Here is a 15770-nt window from a genome sequence, read left to right as displayed (position 1 = left end):
CACTGGACAGCACTGGTGGATGCAAGGCCCAGCTCAAGAGTGGCAAATCTAGCACCAGTGGGGTTGTTGTCTTCTACTGCCTTTATGTTGGTGTTGCTGGCTCCCAATGGTGCCGTTTGGCACAATCACTGCTGAATGGACTTGTTTTGGTAAAAGCCACGACCGTTGGGTCACTTGGCGAGTCTACGTCCTGACAACATGGCAGAGATTCCTCGGCATTGCTGATGTCGTTATTCTGCGTGTGTGTAAGGGACAGCGTGTCGTTCATACCTGCGCGAAAATCACTTGGTTTTGGATGCGAAAACAGATCAACATTTGGTTCAGCTCCAATTATACATGGCCTTTACGCAGTATTCTTCCCCCCCCTGCCACATCGAACTGGACTACAATACAAAAGCATCTTATGAAATGTTATTGATCTAAGGAAGCTTCGATTACAATACCTATTATTTTGTTACCCGTTGGCATTCTTTAAACTTCTGTCTCACTTCTCACCTCTGTAATATTGTCCTCCACTAGTGACCAACCCCTCACCGCCAGTCGACTCACCCATTCTCGTGCTCTCTTTGTTGGCTCCTCATCCTCCCACCTGCAGAAACTCCAACTTATCCTTAAGTCTGTTGCACATATCATTTCCCCCTCTCCCTCATCCATTACCCATTCTCACTGATTTGTATTGGCACTTCATCATTCGACCATTTAATTTTAAAATCCATATTTTTAAGTTACCCTGCCCCCGCCAAGGTTATTCCTTACCCAATCTCTGCAATCTACTCCAGCTCCCCTTTCGACCACCCCATTCCACTGACTTCTGATCCTTTGTGCAACTCCACTCCCCACCCCCCCCTCCATGATTGAAGGTAGACCTTCCAAATACCTGGGTAATATCACCTGGAACACGTTCCCTAAACCTCCCCGTCAATCCCTGTCTCTCCCCATCTCCCCCCGTCTCTCTGTTCCTCGATAAAGCTTCTTCCATTGACCAGGCTTTTGGTCACTTCTCCGAAACTCTTCATTCCTGACTCCGTGCCCATTTGCCTCACGACTACTATGAAGTGCCTTGGGACTTTTCAAGAAAAAGTCTTAACTGTTGCTATCTAAATGCACATTATTGTATGTATCATAATCTTTGCAGAACATCCATGAATATTTAAAAACCAAATATGATTTTTCTGATGATTTTGGTACTTAAAGTGATATATAGCATTCCATCTTTTGCCTTGGTTGTAGGGTGGGTTTTGACGGGGACTGAGATTAAGAAAAGGTATCTGCAAATTCTCACAAATTAAACTCAATAATGTGCCAAAACAGCTCCCTTATTCTACAGATATCAAAAGAAGGCAGTGCACATATTTTACATAGTTAACTGAAGTTTTTTTTCCTTTCTCCTCCAATTTGGTTCTTTAGTGTAGTGGATATGTTACTAAACTAGTAATCTAGAGCCCCTGGACTAATAGTGCTAAGTGCATGAGTTCAAATCCCACCATGGTGGATTAAATATTCACATTCTCAAGCTGCCGTGAATTTGGTTTCAAAAAACAGTCAACGTTAGCATTAAACTGCTGGACCATCCCTCCCCACTGGCAACTGTCTGAGGCTGAACCAGACTCTTCACAATCTTGGTGTTAGGTTTGACCCCCGAGATGAGCTTCTGACCATATATCCATGCCATCATTCAGACTGCCTATTTCCATCTCTAACGTTACTTGATTCCATCCCTACCTCTACTCATCTGCTGCTAAAAGCTCTCCTGCATGTTACCTCCAGACTCAATATTTCAATGCACTCTTGGCTGCATGCCCTGCTCTACACCCTGTAAACTTAAGGTCATCCAAAACCCTTATGATGTGTCCTAACACGCACCAAGTCTTGTTCACCTATCACCAACGTCCTCGCTGTCCTACATTAACTCCTGGTTAAGCAACACCTTGATTTTAAAATTCTCATCCTTGTTTTCAAATACCTCCAATTCTGGCCTCTTGAGCATCCTGATTTTAATCGCTCCACCATTGGTGGCTGTGTCTTTAGCTTCCATAGGTCCTGAGCTCTGGAATTCCCTCCCCAAACTCCTCTTTCTTTCTCTTCCTTTCTTTCCTTTATGACGCTTCTCTATAACCTACCTCTTTGCAGCTTTTGGTCACCTATCCGGATATCTCCTTATGTGGTTCAGTGTCAAATTTTGTTTGATAACTGCTCCTGTGAAGCACTTTGGGATGTTTTACTACGTTAAAGATGCGATTATAAATACAAGTTGTTGGTGTTCGCCATAACAATCCAATTGGTTCACTTCAGGGAAGAAAACTTAACTGCCGCCTAAGGTGCTCCCCCTCGGTTGTCTCCGCACCTTCTTGGGGTTATGCGCACATTCCAAGAATGAATAATCAAAATAGATTCACTCCCTCGCTCCTGGCCCTGTAAATGATGTCCCCTTGCTGGGACATGGCTCCATGAGCACCCGTCACCTGCTGGCGCTTTGCACAGGTGCCTGTTCTTTACGTGCGAGTCTGGCCAGTGAACATTGGCAGCAGGAAGGGTGGGGATGGAATGCCACAGTCTGCATGCTTCCAGTGACGGGCACTGGGTACCAGTCATGGTTCACTGGCTGATGTAGTGAAATCAGCTAACTGATCCATTTTAAGAAATTACCCGAGGAGAGCAGCCTCCCCAGCTTGCACGCATGATATACAAGAGCACTGATTTATAACTTTCATGAAATACAATGCCCCAAAATCCATTTAATCCCATGTAATGTTGACACAGTATCCTGACTTCACTGACGCTGGATCAAAATCCTGGAGCTCCCTCCTTTACAGCGCTGTGGGTGTCCCTGCACCATATGGACTGCAGCGGTTCAAGAAGGCGGCTCATCACCACCTCCTCCAGGGCAATTAAGGATGGGCAAAAATGCTGGCTTAGCCAGTAATGCCCACATCCCATGAACAAATTTAAAAAAAAAAAAAAGCATATTCAGCTCTAGCAGGTCAGTAGTGGTGCTGGATGACTTGGGGAGGAAGAAATGTTAACAGGTGGGATCGGGTCAGTGAGACTGATGCTAGTTGTTGATCTGATACCAGCAACAGGGAATGTAACTTGTCAGTGAAAGAGCATATTATCCTTTCCTGGTCCTTTCCACTTTTCTCAATAGTTATTGCCGACTGACTTACATTAGCACAGGTGCTGACTGATACTGCCCAAATGGGTATCTTTCCCCGACCAGTGTCAGCAAGCTATATGACTTCCTACCCGAGTCCATTCCTTGTCTGCATGCATAGAATCCAGTAGAGTTCCTACTACTAAATTGCTGTCTGTCAGCTCAGCAGTGATGATGGGGTCGAATGAATTCACTCCACTGTCGATGTTCTAAACTAACCTAACTAACTACTGCAGTCATCTGAACCCTTTTCTGTGACCAGTCACTCTTGATATTGTGTATCTCATGCTTCCTTGGGTTTCCTCAGCATCTTGTTCCATTAGTTGACTGTGTAGCGTTATGGAAGGTATTCTCAGCTGTCTCCATTCCAGTAGGGATAATGACCAGAATTGGGAGTCCCTGGCTGACTTTCCTTTTCCAGTGTCAGCCGCAGCTTAGTGGGTAACACTCTCCCTTCTAAATCAAAACGTTGTGAATTCAAGTCCCACTCCAGAGACTTGAGCACAAAAATCTAGGCTGGCACTCCGGTGCACGACTAAGAGTGTATTAAACTGTTAAACTGAGGCCTCATCTGCTCCCTCAGATGGATGTGGCACTGTTTTTTAAATTATCCTCGGTGTCCTGACCAATATATATCCTCCAGTCGACATCACTAAAACAGATCATCTGGTCATTATCACATTGCTTTTTGTGGGGCTTTGTTGGCAGCTACATTTGTTATGTGGGGAAACTGGGATTGTTCTTCTTGGAGAAAAGATGGTTAAAGGAAGATTTGATGGAGGAGTTCAAAATTGTGAAGTCTTTTGATAGAAAGTTTCTCTCTATCTAATCTATTGGCAGAAGGGTCAGTAGCCAGAGTACCAGATTTGAGGTAATTGACAAAAAATCCACGGGGATATTTGGAGTATTTTAAAAGGAGAAATCTGCAAGGCTATGGAGAAAGAGCAGGGGAGAGTGAAACTAAATGGATAGCATTTTTAAAGAGCTGCCACGGCTATGATGGGCCAAGCGGCCTCCTTCAGTGCTGTGCGGTTCTATGATTTGCTCAAATAACAGTGACTGCTCTTCGGAAATGATTAATTTTCTGTGACGTGCTCTGAGATTGAGATGTAAATGCAAGTCTTTCTTTCAAAGTTCAAGCCCAAATCTGTCCATTATGTCACTTGAATAAAGCTACTCTCAAGTTGTTAAGTTTTGCCGATGGGCTTGACTGCCCAATGTGGGAGTGAAATTGCTCATCTGTGAGCGGCAGACGGAAAATGCAAGGAAACTCGCTCCTAGCTGTGTTTTGCTGTCTTTCGCTCCGTTGGACAGAGAATGGAGTGGGTTTGGGGGAGGGACCAAATATTTTTCTGGAGTTTGATTGTCCAGCAGAGAACCCATCAGCAATGATTGCAAAATCACTGGGTTGGATGCGAGAATTGCAAGTGTACTTTTAATAAAACGTATTTACATTTTCCAGATGTTGCCATTTTACTTTATCTTCTTATGTTTACTTGCCGTAATATTTTCTTTTTCTTTGTTTAAAACAAATCAATACTTGTAACACTTGGGTTCAAGTGCATTTATATTAACTATTCTGTGTAAACAGTTCTCTCCCCACCACAGTCTAGCCAGGGGACATCTGTTGCTTTTTCTGACTTAAGGTCGGTGTCTCTCTGACTTCGGGGAAGTAAGATGTCATTTATGGCAAAGAAGGAGGCCATCGAGTCTATATCTGAGTCCTGGAGCTCCATGGGTCAAAGAGTCTTCTTGGGTGAAGGACAACATTGGTTGAAGGAAAACAAGAAAACAAACCCAACAGGTTATCTAGATTGCCAGATTAGTTGCTAGAATTGTGTCCCAATTATGTGGGATGTACAGCATAGAAACAGGTCATTCGGTCAAAATGGTCCCAACTGATCCCAGTTCAGGTGTTTATGCTCCATTTAAGAAGATAAGAACAGGAGGCCCTTCAGCCCCTCGATCCTGTTCCGCCATTCAGTCAGATCATGGCTGATCTGAACCCGCTTTTGTTCCATATTCCTTTACTCGCCAAAACTCTATCTCAGTCTTGAAAATTTAAATCGACCCAGCATCCACAGCCTTTTGGGAGAGAGTGTTCCAGATTTCTGCCATCTTTTGTGTGAATAGGTGCATCTAGATTTCACTGCAAAATGGCCTGGCTCTCATTTTAAAACTGCCCATCTGTACTGGATTTCCCCATAAGAGGAAATAGTTTCTCTGTATCTACCCTGGCAAATCCCTTTTTTATTTTTTTAAGACACCTCAATTAGATCATCCCTCAATCTTCCATACTCGAGGGAATACTAGCCAAGTTCATGTAACCTTTCCTCATAATTCAATCCTTTAAGTCCCAGTATCATTCTGGCGAATTTGCAGTGCACCCATTTCAAGGCCAATACCTCCTTTCTGAGATGTGGTGCTCAAAACTGAATGCCGTACTCTCAGATAGGATCTAATGAGCTGTATACAGAAAAACCTTAACAACCAGTTCGTACCTGCCGCTTTTGCTATGAGTCCCATAGTCCTGGAAGGTTGAAAGTTCGATCACTAGTCTGTGCTGCATTAGTTGCCCCAGTGAGGTGGGGGTGGACAGCAGAAGGAGCACTACATTTGATTGCATTTCACTGGGTTAACGAGAGGAAATTTACCTAGGGTTCCCACTCTTGATTGCTATTCAGTGACCCTTGGCGCAAAGACCGAACTTGCATTTATTTAGCACCTTTCACGACCTCAGGACGTCCCAAAGTGCTTTACAGACAATTAAGCACTTTTCAAGTGTAGTCCATATTGTAAATGTAGGAAATAAGGCAACCAATTTGCAAACAGCAAGCTCCCACACAAAGCAATGTGATCCTGACAGGATTATCTGTTTTAATTATATTGGTTGAGGGATAAATATTGGCCAAGACACCGTGGAGAACGCTACAGCTCTTCTTCAAAGTAGTGCCTTGGGATCTTTTACGTCCACCTGAGAAGGCAGGCGGTGTCGCGCTTTAGCATCTCCTCCAAAAGACGGCACCTCTGACAGTGCAATGCTCCCTCGGTGTTGCACTGCAGCATCAGCCTAGACTTTGAGCTCAAGTTCCTGGAGTGAGACACCAGCACATGATCCATTTGCCTTGTTTGTCTAAGCCATATATCTCACGAAAGCCATCTGTGCAATCTATGATCTATGCTCTTAGCTCATCTCAGTTGGGAAAGCAGTAAGGATGTAATCCTGGACGCCAGCCTCCCAGAAAGGGGAACATCAGCCATTGCTTCCCTCCTGGTTCTTATCCAGCAACGTGGCCTTGATTTAAATGTCTCACTTGAAAGACAGGACCTGCAGCAGTCCAGCACTCCCTCGGTCCTGGTACTGAGAGTGCAGCCTGAATTTTATGTGCAAGTAAGTATATGTGTATGGAGGTCAGTGTAGACCCAATTGCTCTTGACTGTGGTACCTTCTATGGTGTCACCTAGCAGTACTCATTGACCATTTGGAGGAGGTCTTGGGCAGTCACCATCATCCGTGGAACTGTGCCCCACCAGTGGGTGCCTTCAAGAGATGGGAGAGGGTGGTGGTGGGCGCGGGGTAGCAAACGTAACAAGGAATATTTGGACAGACCCGGCTGTGTAGAATAGAATATTGTCTAATATATTAATTTTATGGTAGTGTCTGTGAAATGAGGCCATGCCAATTGACAGAAGGTGTGCTGCTGCATCAAATGTGATTGCAGCACAACAGATTGTGAGTGAGGATGTCCTGTTTTTGTTTAGGCATTGAGCTGCTATTTGCATTTTCAATGTAAAGTGTAGTCCTGTTTACCATCTGTCGCTCACTCTGATGCTGGGCTGCAGGGCTGTTCAGAAATGTTTTATTTTTTAATTGTCACGCATCCTTTATTAATGCTGAAATTTGGGAGCAATATGAAACTGGAAATGGGATGTTGGGGAGGGAGTGAGGTTTATAAGAAGAGATGTTTTTAATTTGGAAGAATTCTTTCAGCATTGAACTCTCAAATGCCATGTCAGCGAGCTCGTATTTTTGGGGAAACAGTTTTTTGACTTTACGAATACCGATTTTAGTCATGTTCAATTTTTTTTTGTTATCTAAGTGCTGGGGGGAATAAACTTTTCCCAAAACAATCTTTTCTAGCTGGAACAGTGTGCGTGTGTACTCGTGCGTTTGTGGGTGTGTTTGCGTATGTATATCTGATATTTGTGTGTGTATGTACACACATCTATGGGTTGACTGAAAGAGGTAATTATTGGAGGTGATTTTTGAAATTGAGTAGAGTTGCTATGGCAGAAGGCTCTGCTGGCAGTGGTGGAGCTGGAGCAAGGGATTCACAGTAGATCAGGAGCAGGAGGAAGGGGTTCCCCCGGTGGAGCAGGAGGAAGGGGTTCCCCCAGTGGAGCAGGAGGAAGGGGTTCCCCCAGTGGAGCAGGAGGAAGGGGTTCCCCCAGTAGATCAGGAGCAGGAGGAAGGGGTTCCCCCAGTAGATCAGGAGCAGGAGGAAGGTGTTCCCCCAGTAGATCAGGAGCAGGAGGAAGGTGTTCCCCCGGTAGATCAGGAGCAGGAGGAAGGTGTTCCCCCGGTAGATCAGGAGCAGGAGGAAGGTGTTCCCCCGGTAGATCAGGAGCAGGAGGAAGGTGTTCCCCCGGTAGATCAGGAGCAGGAGGAAGGTGTTCCCCCGGTAGATCAGGAGCAGGAGGAAGGTGTTCCCCCGGTAGATCAGGAGCAGGAGGAAGGTGTTCCCCCGGTAGATCAGGAGCAGGAGGAAGGTGTTCCCCCGGTAGATCAGGAGCAGGAGGAAGGTGTTCCCCCGGTAGATCAGGAGCAGGAGGAAGGGGTTCCCCCGGTAGATCAGGAGCAGGAGGAAGGGGTTCCCCCGGTAGATCAGGAGCAGGAGGAAGGGGTTCCCCCGGTAGATCAGGAGCAGGAGGAAGGGGTTCCCCCGGTAGATCAGGAGCAGGAGGAAGGGGTTCCCCCGGTAGATCAGGAGCAGGAGGAAGGGGTTCCCCCGGTAGATCAGGAGCAGGAGGAAGGGGTTCCCCCGGTAGATCAGGAGCAGGAGGAAGGGGTTCCCCCAGTAGATCAGGAGCAGGAGGAAGGGGTTCCCCCAGTAGATCAGGAGCAGGAGGAAGGGGTTCCCCCAGTAGATCAGGAGCAGGAGGAAGGGGTTCCCCCAGTAGATCAGGAGCAGGAGGAAGGGGTTCCCCCAGTAGATCAGGAGCAGGAGGAAGGGGTTCCCCCAGTAGATCAGGAGCAGGAGGAAGGGGTTCCCCCTGTAGATCAGGAGCAGGAGGAAGGGGTTCCCCCTGTAGATCAGGAGCAGGAGGAAGGGGTTCCCCCTGTAGATCAGGAGCAGGAGGAAGGGGTTCCCCCTGTAGATCAGGAGCAGGAGGAAGGGGTTCCCCCTGTAGATCAGGAGCAGGAGGAAGGGGTTCCCCCTGTAGATCAGGAGCAGGAGGAAGGGGTTCCCCCTGTAGATCAGGAGCAGGAGGAAGGGGTTCCCCCTGTAGATCAGGAGCAGGAGGAAGGGGTTCCCCCTGTAGATCAGGAGCAGGAGGAAGGGGTTCCCCCAGTAGATCAGGAGCAGGAGGAAGGGGTTCCCCCTGTAGATCAGGAGCAGGAGGAAGGGGTTCCCCCTGTAGATCAGGAGCAGGAGGAAGGGGTTCCCCCTGTAGATCAGGAGCAGGAGGAAGGGGTTCCCCCTGTAGACCAGGAGCAGGAGGAAGGGGTTCCCCCAGTAGATCAGGAGCAGGAGGAAGGGGTTCCCCCAGTAGATCAGGAGCAGGAGGAAGGGGTTCCCCCAGTAGATCAGGAGCAGGAGGAAGGGGTTAACCCGGTGGAGCAGGAGGAAGGGGTTAACCCGGTGGAGCAGGAGGAAGGGGTTCTCCCAGTAGATCAGGAGCAGGAGGAAGGGGTTCCCCCAGTAGATCAGGAGCCGGAGGAAGGGGTTCCCCCAGTAGATCAGGAGCCGGAGGAAGGGGTTCTCCCAGTTGGACAGGAGGAAGGGGTTCTCCCAGTAGACCAGGAGCAGGGGGAAGGGGTTCTCCCAGTAGACCAGGAGCAGGAGGAAGGGGTTCTCCCAGTAGACCAGGAGCAGGAGGAAGGGGTTCTCCCAGTAGACCAGGAGCAGGATGAAGGGGTTCTCCCAGTAGACCAGGAGGAAGAGGTTCCCCCAGTAGATCAGGAGCAGAAGGGGTTCCCCCTGTAGATCAGGAGCAGGAGGAAGGGGTTCCCCCTGTAGACCAGGAGCAGGAGGAAGGGGTTCCCCCTGTAGACCAGGAGCAGGAGGAAGGGGTTCCCCCTGTAGATCAGGAGCAGGAGGAAGGGGTTCCCCCAGTAGATCAGGAGCAGGAGGAAGGGGTTAACCCGGTGGAGCAGGAGGAAGGGGTTCTCCCAGTAGATCAGGAGCAGGAGGAAGGGGTTCCCCCAGTAGATCAGGAGCAGGAGGAAGGGGTTCCCCCAGTAGATCAGGAGCAGGAGGAAGGGGTTTCCCCCAGTAGATCAGGAGCTGGAGGAAGGGGTTCCCCCAGTAGATCAGGAGCCGGAGGAAGGGGTTCTCCCAGTTGGACAGGAGGAAGGGGTTCTCCCAGTAGATCAGGAGCAGGGGGAAGGGGTTCTCCCAGTAGACCAGGAGCAGGAGGAAGGGGTTCTCCCAGTAGACCAGGAGCAGGAGGAAGGGGTTCTCCCAGTAGACCAGGAGCAGGAGGAAGAGGTTCCCCCAGTAGATCAGGAGCAGGAGGAAGGGGTTCTCCCAGTAGATCAGGAGCCGGAGGAAGGGGTTCTCCCAGTAGGTCAGGAGCAGGAGGAAGGGGTTCCCCCAGTAGATCAGGAGCAGGAGGAAGGGGTTCCCCCAGTAGATCAGGAGCAGGAGGAAGAGGTTCTCCCAGTAGACCCGGAAGTGGAGGAACAAAGAATGGAAGCTGCAACATGGGGCTGGGGGAGGCTGCAAAAAGGGACAGTTGTCTCTGGGCCATTGTTGGCCAGTACACGAGGAGGTGCTATTTGTGGGACTGTTGAAAAGCTGCTTCATTCCCCTACCTTCCCTCAATGGAGCTGAGGAGAGCAGAATTAAATCCACGAGGGCGAGAGCATCTGGTTCAGCATTGCTCAGTGAACACCAGCCACTGGAGACTCGTTGCAAAGCAGTAATGCATCGGGGAAGGGAGTTGCAGACGAGAGTGGCACTTGAATTGGTTTCTGAATATTTAACCCACAAGGACCACTCGGATATTTGGCCTTTATTATTTATAGACTTTGAGATAATGCTGCCTGATAATTGATGCAAGTACCTAATGCATTCATCTGAAATTGCTCTCCGCAATTTTAGCTGTTTTCTTTTCATGCAGGTCAACTGTTACTAAATTCTGTGTACTACCAGACACCTCCTCAGTGGCTCAGTTGGTAACAGTGGTGTCCAATTGAAATGTCAGGGTCAGAGATTTATCCCATGCCTGTGTCGAGTTAGCTGAGGCCAGTGGAAGTGACGCCACAATTAGCCTCAGTGTATCTTAGCCAGGGAGAGGAAACTCGGCCAGGAGTCCTTCCTAATCCTGATTGTGAACCCTGCTGATGAGTTTGTGTGTGGGCGATGATGGGATCGAGCTTCGCTGTGATGCCTCCACAGTCACATAGCCTGCGAGCTCGCACGGTTTATGCTCAGACAGCAGCCCGGGTGAGGGCTGGAGGCAGCTGGCACGCACTGAACTGAAATTTGGGTGTTCGCTGAGGCATTTCAGATCCCAAGAATTAATAAAAAAAAAAATTAACTCAGATTCACTAATGTAGCAACACCAGTGGGGATGGTGTCTTCTGGTTGCTATGCATAGCCTAGGAGTACAGTCCAAAACAAACAGAAGTCCTACCTGTATGAAGTCTTTCTACTTATGCTTCCAGTGTTTCTATCTGCAGTGATTGGTGGAAAGTGCCCTTATGGTGGTGTGCACTGTTACCAGTGTTCCTCTGTATGTTCTGTCCAGGCAGTGAAGACAAAGATTTATCTCCCTGAACGAGGAATGAGGAGAGATTGAGTCGACTGGGCCTATATACCCTAGATTTTAGAAGAATGAGTGGTAATCTCATTGAAACATCAAATTCTTGAGGGGTTTGACAGGCTAAATGCTGTGAGGATGTTTCCCCTGGCTGGAGAGGTTAGAACTAAGGGTCACAGTCTCAGAATAAGGGGTCAGCCACTTGGGACTGAGATGAGGAGAAATTATTTCACTGAAAGGATTATGAACCTTTTGGAACTCTCTACCCCAGAGAGCAATGGATGCTCAGTTATTGAGTGTATTCAAGACTTGAGATCGACAGATTTGTGGATACTAAGGGATTCAAGGGATAGTGTGGGAAGGTGTAGCTGAGGTCAAAGATCAGTCAGACTCTTATTGAGCTGAATTTTACAGACCCCCCCCCCCCCCCCCCCGATGTTGGGGAACATGGTGGGGGAGGGGCCGCAGAATGCCTCTGGGAGAGGGCCATCACACACCCCGATGCCGGGAGGGCCCAGCCAGATATTGCTGGCAACGGCGAGGCCTCATGGCGGCTCCTCTGCCACTTGGTGACAGGACCCCCATTTACATATGCAAATAAATTAAAATTAATGCATTAATTACACTTGTGTTCCTGCCTTCCGTCCCGGTGCGATCTTCCAGTTGCTGGCTGGCACTCCTGCGCCTTCGGATCACCGTCCAGGGAAACGAGGCACCACACTGGTGGGGAGTGGGGGGAGGAGGTAAGTCACAGTGCGGGGTGGGGGGGGTGGAGAAACGGGATCAAAGTGACATCATTGGTGTAGGGGGTGGTGGGAAGGGTTTTAGGTTAACGTTTATGCACTTTGGGGGGGCAAGGTCAGGTGGTCAAGGTAAATTGGGGGCGGGGGAGAGGGCAAGTAATTAATTTTAGGGTTATTGGGGTGGGAGAGGGGCAAAATTAATGTATTTTTTAAAATTAACTGTACCTTTAAATCTTTACAATTAACGGTAGGGCTCAAAGCCTTTTAAAAGTGGCGCCAGCTCCTGTGTACAGGCAGCTGATACCATTGCAAGGGATGGACAGTCTGCTCTCTGCATGTCGTGGGGGGGGTGGGGGTTGGAGGTGGGGGGTGGGGGTTGGAGGTGGGGGGTGGCCCACCCTGGCTATTTAAATGAGCCGCCGAATTTGGATTGCGGCAGCTCGGCAATGTGCGGGCCGCTGTTGGAATGTAAAATTCGGCCATTGAATGGCAGAGCAGATTCAATGGGCTGAATGGCTCACTCCTCCTATTCCTTATATTCTTATGAAAATAGCAAAGAAAAACTAGCCCCAAAACTGCATACAGTGCAAGTAATTGAGCTAAACAGTAATAAAAGGGCAGGATGAGCTGTACACATGTAAAATCACTCAAAGCAGAAGTAACAAGCCTGGAAATTACACTGTGGGAATATTATCGCACAAATGCTGGACGTGTTCAGATCAAATTTATTTGTTTGCTAATGTAAAGGAGGCATTACCCAGGGTTAGCACCTCCACGAAAATAATATACAGCAGAATTTGATACCAAGCATTCATATGATAAGGCTGTGGATTCAAGCCCCACTCCAGAAACCTGAGCACATAATCCAGGCTAACATTCCAGTGCCAGAACTGAGGGAGTGCTGCACTGTCAGATGAGATGTTCAGCTGAGGCCCCCTCTGTCCTTTCAAGTGGATGTGAAAGATCCCATGGCAATATTAAGGCTGAATTGGATAGATTTTTGGTTGATGAGAGTCAAAGGTAGCGGGTAGACAAGAAAGTAGAGTTGAGGCCACAATCTGATCAGCCATGATCTTATCAAATGATGGAGCAGGCTCAAGGGGACAAATGGCCGTATGTATATATTTGGAAGCGATCTCCGATCTCCCAGAGCCCTGATCAATATTTATCCTTCATCCAATGTTAGTAAAACAACTGATGTGGTCATTATACCATTGCTGCGTGTGGGATCTTGCTGTGCACACAGCGGCAGCCACTGCACTTCAATGCCCATATACTGAGAATGAATTTTATAAAGAAACTCAAATAACTGAAACAGCAACACCTGTGGGGCTGATGACTTCTAGTTGCTGTGTGTAGCCTAGGAGACACATGTAGAGTTCAAAACAAACATGTTTTTTATTAGAAATCCTGACCGGATGAAGTCTTTCTGCATTTGCTTCCAGTGTTTCTATGCACAGTGACTGGTGGAAAGTTGCCCTTATGATAAAAAGCCAGAGACTGGTCTGTTTGTGTGAGTGTGTACATCAGGGACAATAAAGCTGAGCAGCTGCCCATTCCTGTGCCAAAATATTTTGGTGCAACCACTTCATGACGAACGTCTTCAGTGTATTCTATATGTTCAGTTTCTACTGCCGGGTCTGCTTCCTGTCCTGGCTTTAACATCCTGAGAAAAGTGGAGGATGAGAAAAGGCTAGGCGTTGCGGCTCTCTCTCCAAGTACTCTAATTCTCCCATCTCGGTATCAGCTTGACTGTCCCTACATTTTTGTCTCTTCCCAACCATTCAAACTTTGGGGCGCAGTATGGATTAATTCCTACTTTACGTGTGCTAAGTGTAGTGTCCTTGAGGTAGAACCAATGACATTGGACCTATGGTTCCCAAAGCTCGCCATCACAGGGCATTTCCTCAACTCATTGTCTGAGACTGTTGGTAGACTCAATTGTTAAGAGATTTATCGCTATGATTAGTCAACAACTCATTATTATTGTATCGTGTGACTATCAGACTGTTAGAAAGTTGCACTTTGATTTTGCCCAGCAATTCTTATGAACCAGGGGGCGATCCTGAGAGTGACTAACCTACAAATAGAAGGCAAGTAGGTCTCCTGTCTGTATCCTAACTAGCACCGGCTCCCATTCACCCGTCACCCCTGTGCTCACTGACCTACATTGGCTCCCAGTCTGGCAAAGCCTCAATTTTAAAATTTTCATCCTTGTTTTCAAATCCCTCCATGGCCTCATTTCCCCCCCCCCCCCGAACTCTGTATTCTCCACCAAACCTACAACCGTCAAGAATGTCTGTGCATCTCCAATTATAGACTCTTTAGCATCACTGATTTTAATCGTTTCACCATTGGAGGCCATGCCTTCTAGGCCCTAAGCTCTGGAATTCCCTCCCTAAACCTCTTCGCCTCTCTAACTGTCTTCCCTCCTTTAAAACGCTCCTTAATAGTTGTCGCTTTCACCTATCTTTTAACATCTGCTTGTGTGGCTCGATGTCAAATTTTATTTGATCATTCCTGTGAAGCACCTTGGGATGTTTTACTACATTAAAGGCGCTATATGAATGCAAGTTATGGTCGTCGTTGAGGCTGGTGTCACTCCATTACCATGGTCTCCCAAGCATGACTTTGGCAATGGGAGAGCAATTTTCGAGAGTATCGCTTCCAAATTGGCACGTTTAACCCCTTCCTTTTTTCTCTGCCTCTCCCAGGAGATTGCTTGACTTCTGGTGTTGGGGGTGGAATGTGAAGTGGGGACAGTGTCCAAACGTTACAGCACATCGTCCGTATATAAGCTGGCAGACTGTCCCGAGCACTGCTCACTCTTTAAACAAAGAGGTTCTCTCCTAATATTTGTTGTCAATTTATTTTCCACCAGTTTAAACCTAAGTCCTCTGGACCCACATTCTTGAATTACATTGAAGGAAAAATAGAAAACTGACAAGCAGGAGAAATCCAGCTGGTCGAACAAGGCTGCCCCACACTCCTGACGTCTGCAGCAGTGTGACTAGACACTGCCTGCAGTCATGGTCATGTAATTAATAAATAACGCAAAAAATACCAGAGAATGGAGGGGGAGGGGAGGGGGGGGGAAAGCCCACGACCAATAAGGGAAAAAAATACTCTGGAAAATTCCATTCTGACCACCATCCCCTGCCCCAACTCACACCAGCCAATCAAAACCAGTCCAGGAGATCACAAGGGCCAAATGTTATCACTGGAAATCCGAGAATCAGTTTCTGTGGCTTCATAGGCACCTCTCTGGTGATGTGCCCACGTGGCCAATTTTTATTTGCAATGGTGAGTGGCGGCAGACTGATCTATCACTGGGGGCCGTCCTGTTCATGTCTAATCCTGTTCTCGCCTGATGTCCGCACAGGCATTTTCCAACAGTATGATGTTATCCCTTCCCTTTCCCTGGGGTACCAGGACACTTGTAGTATCACACTACATTGTTAGACTGACATCAGCTGAAGGTCTCTGAGAGACGAGGGGAAGGAAAGATAGATGGATCTGCACAATCCTCAGGATCTCTCTCTCTCTCTCTCTCTCTCTCTCGCGCTCTCTCATACTGTACTGAGCCTTTATGTGTTCCGTTGCTTGCAGTCATGGCGACGTCACTCGCTGGAACCCACATACACAGTGTACAGTTGCAATGTTAACATCCTCTGGCATTCTTCCCAGGAGCAGAGACAGAATTGGGCTAGGTGCCAAATGGCATCCTCTGCAGTGACTGAGGGTTTCTCCGAGCAATTTTGAAAGGAGAGCTAATTATGGGGTTAATTACTATACTGAAGCAGGATCCGATACACAAACGGGATGGGGCGGGGGAGTGCTGGGGGTGCTCGCCAAAACAATAACAACAAATTATATTTATTTAGCGC

The 15770-nt window shown here is 47.9% G+C and overlaps 1 protein-coding gene across 5 annotated transcripts in view; it reads left to right on the top strand.

The window, feature by feature from the left end:
• LOC137378342 (protein CBFA2T1-like) overlaps positions 1-15770 on the top strand; it is a 137847-nt gene that overhangs the window by 43153 nt on the left and 78924 nt on the right. The window lies entirely within an intron of this gene.

The sequence above is a fragment of the Heterodontus francisci genome, chromosome 16 (assembly GCF_036365525.1).
Source record: "Heterodontus francisci isolate sHetFra1 chromosome 16, sHetFra1.hap1, whole genome shotgun sequence".
Lineage (NCBI taxonomy): Eukaryota > Metazoa > Chordata > Chondrichthyes > Heterodontiformes > Heterodontidae > Heterodontus > Heterodontus francisci.
The sequence above is the reverse complement of the archived record's forward strand: the minus strand, read 5'-3'. Positions and strand labels throughout refer to the sequence as shown.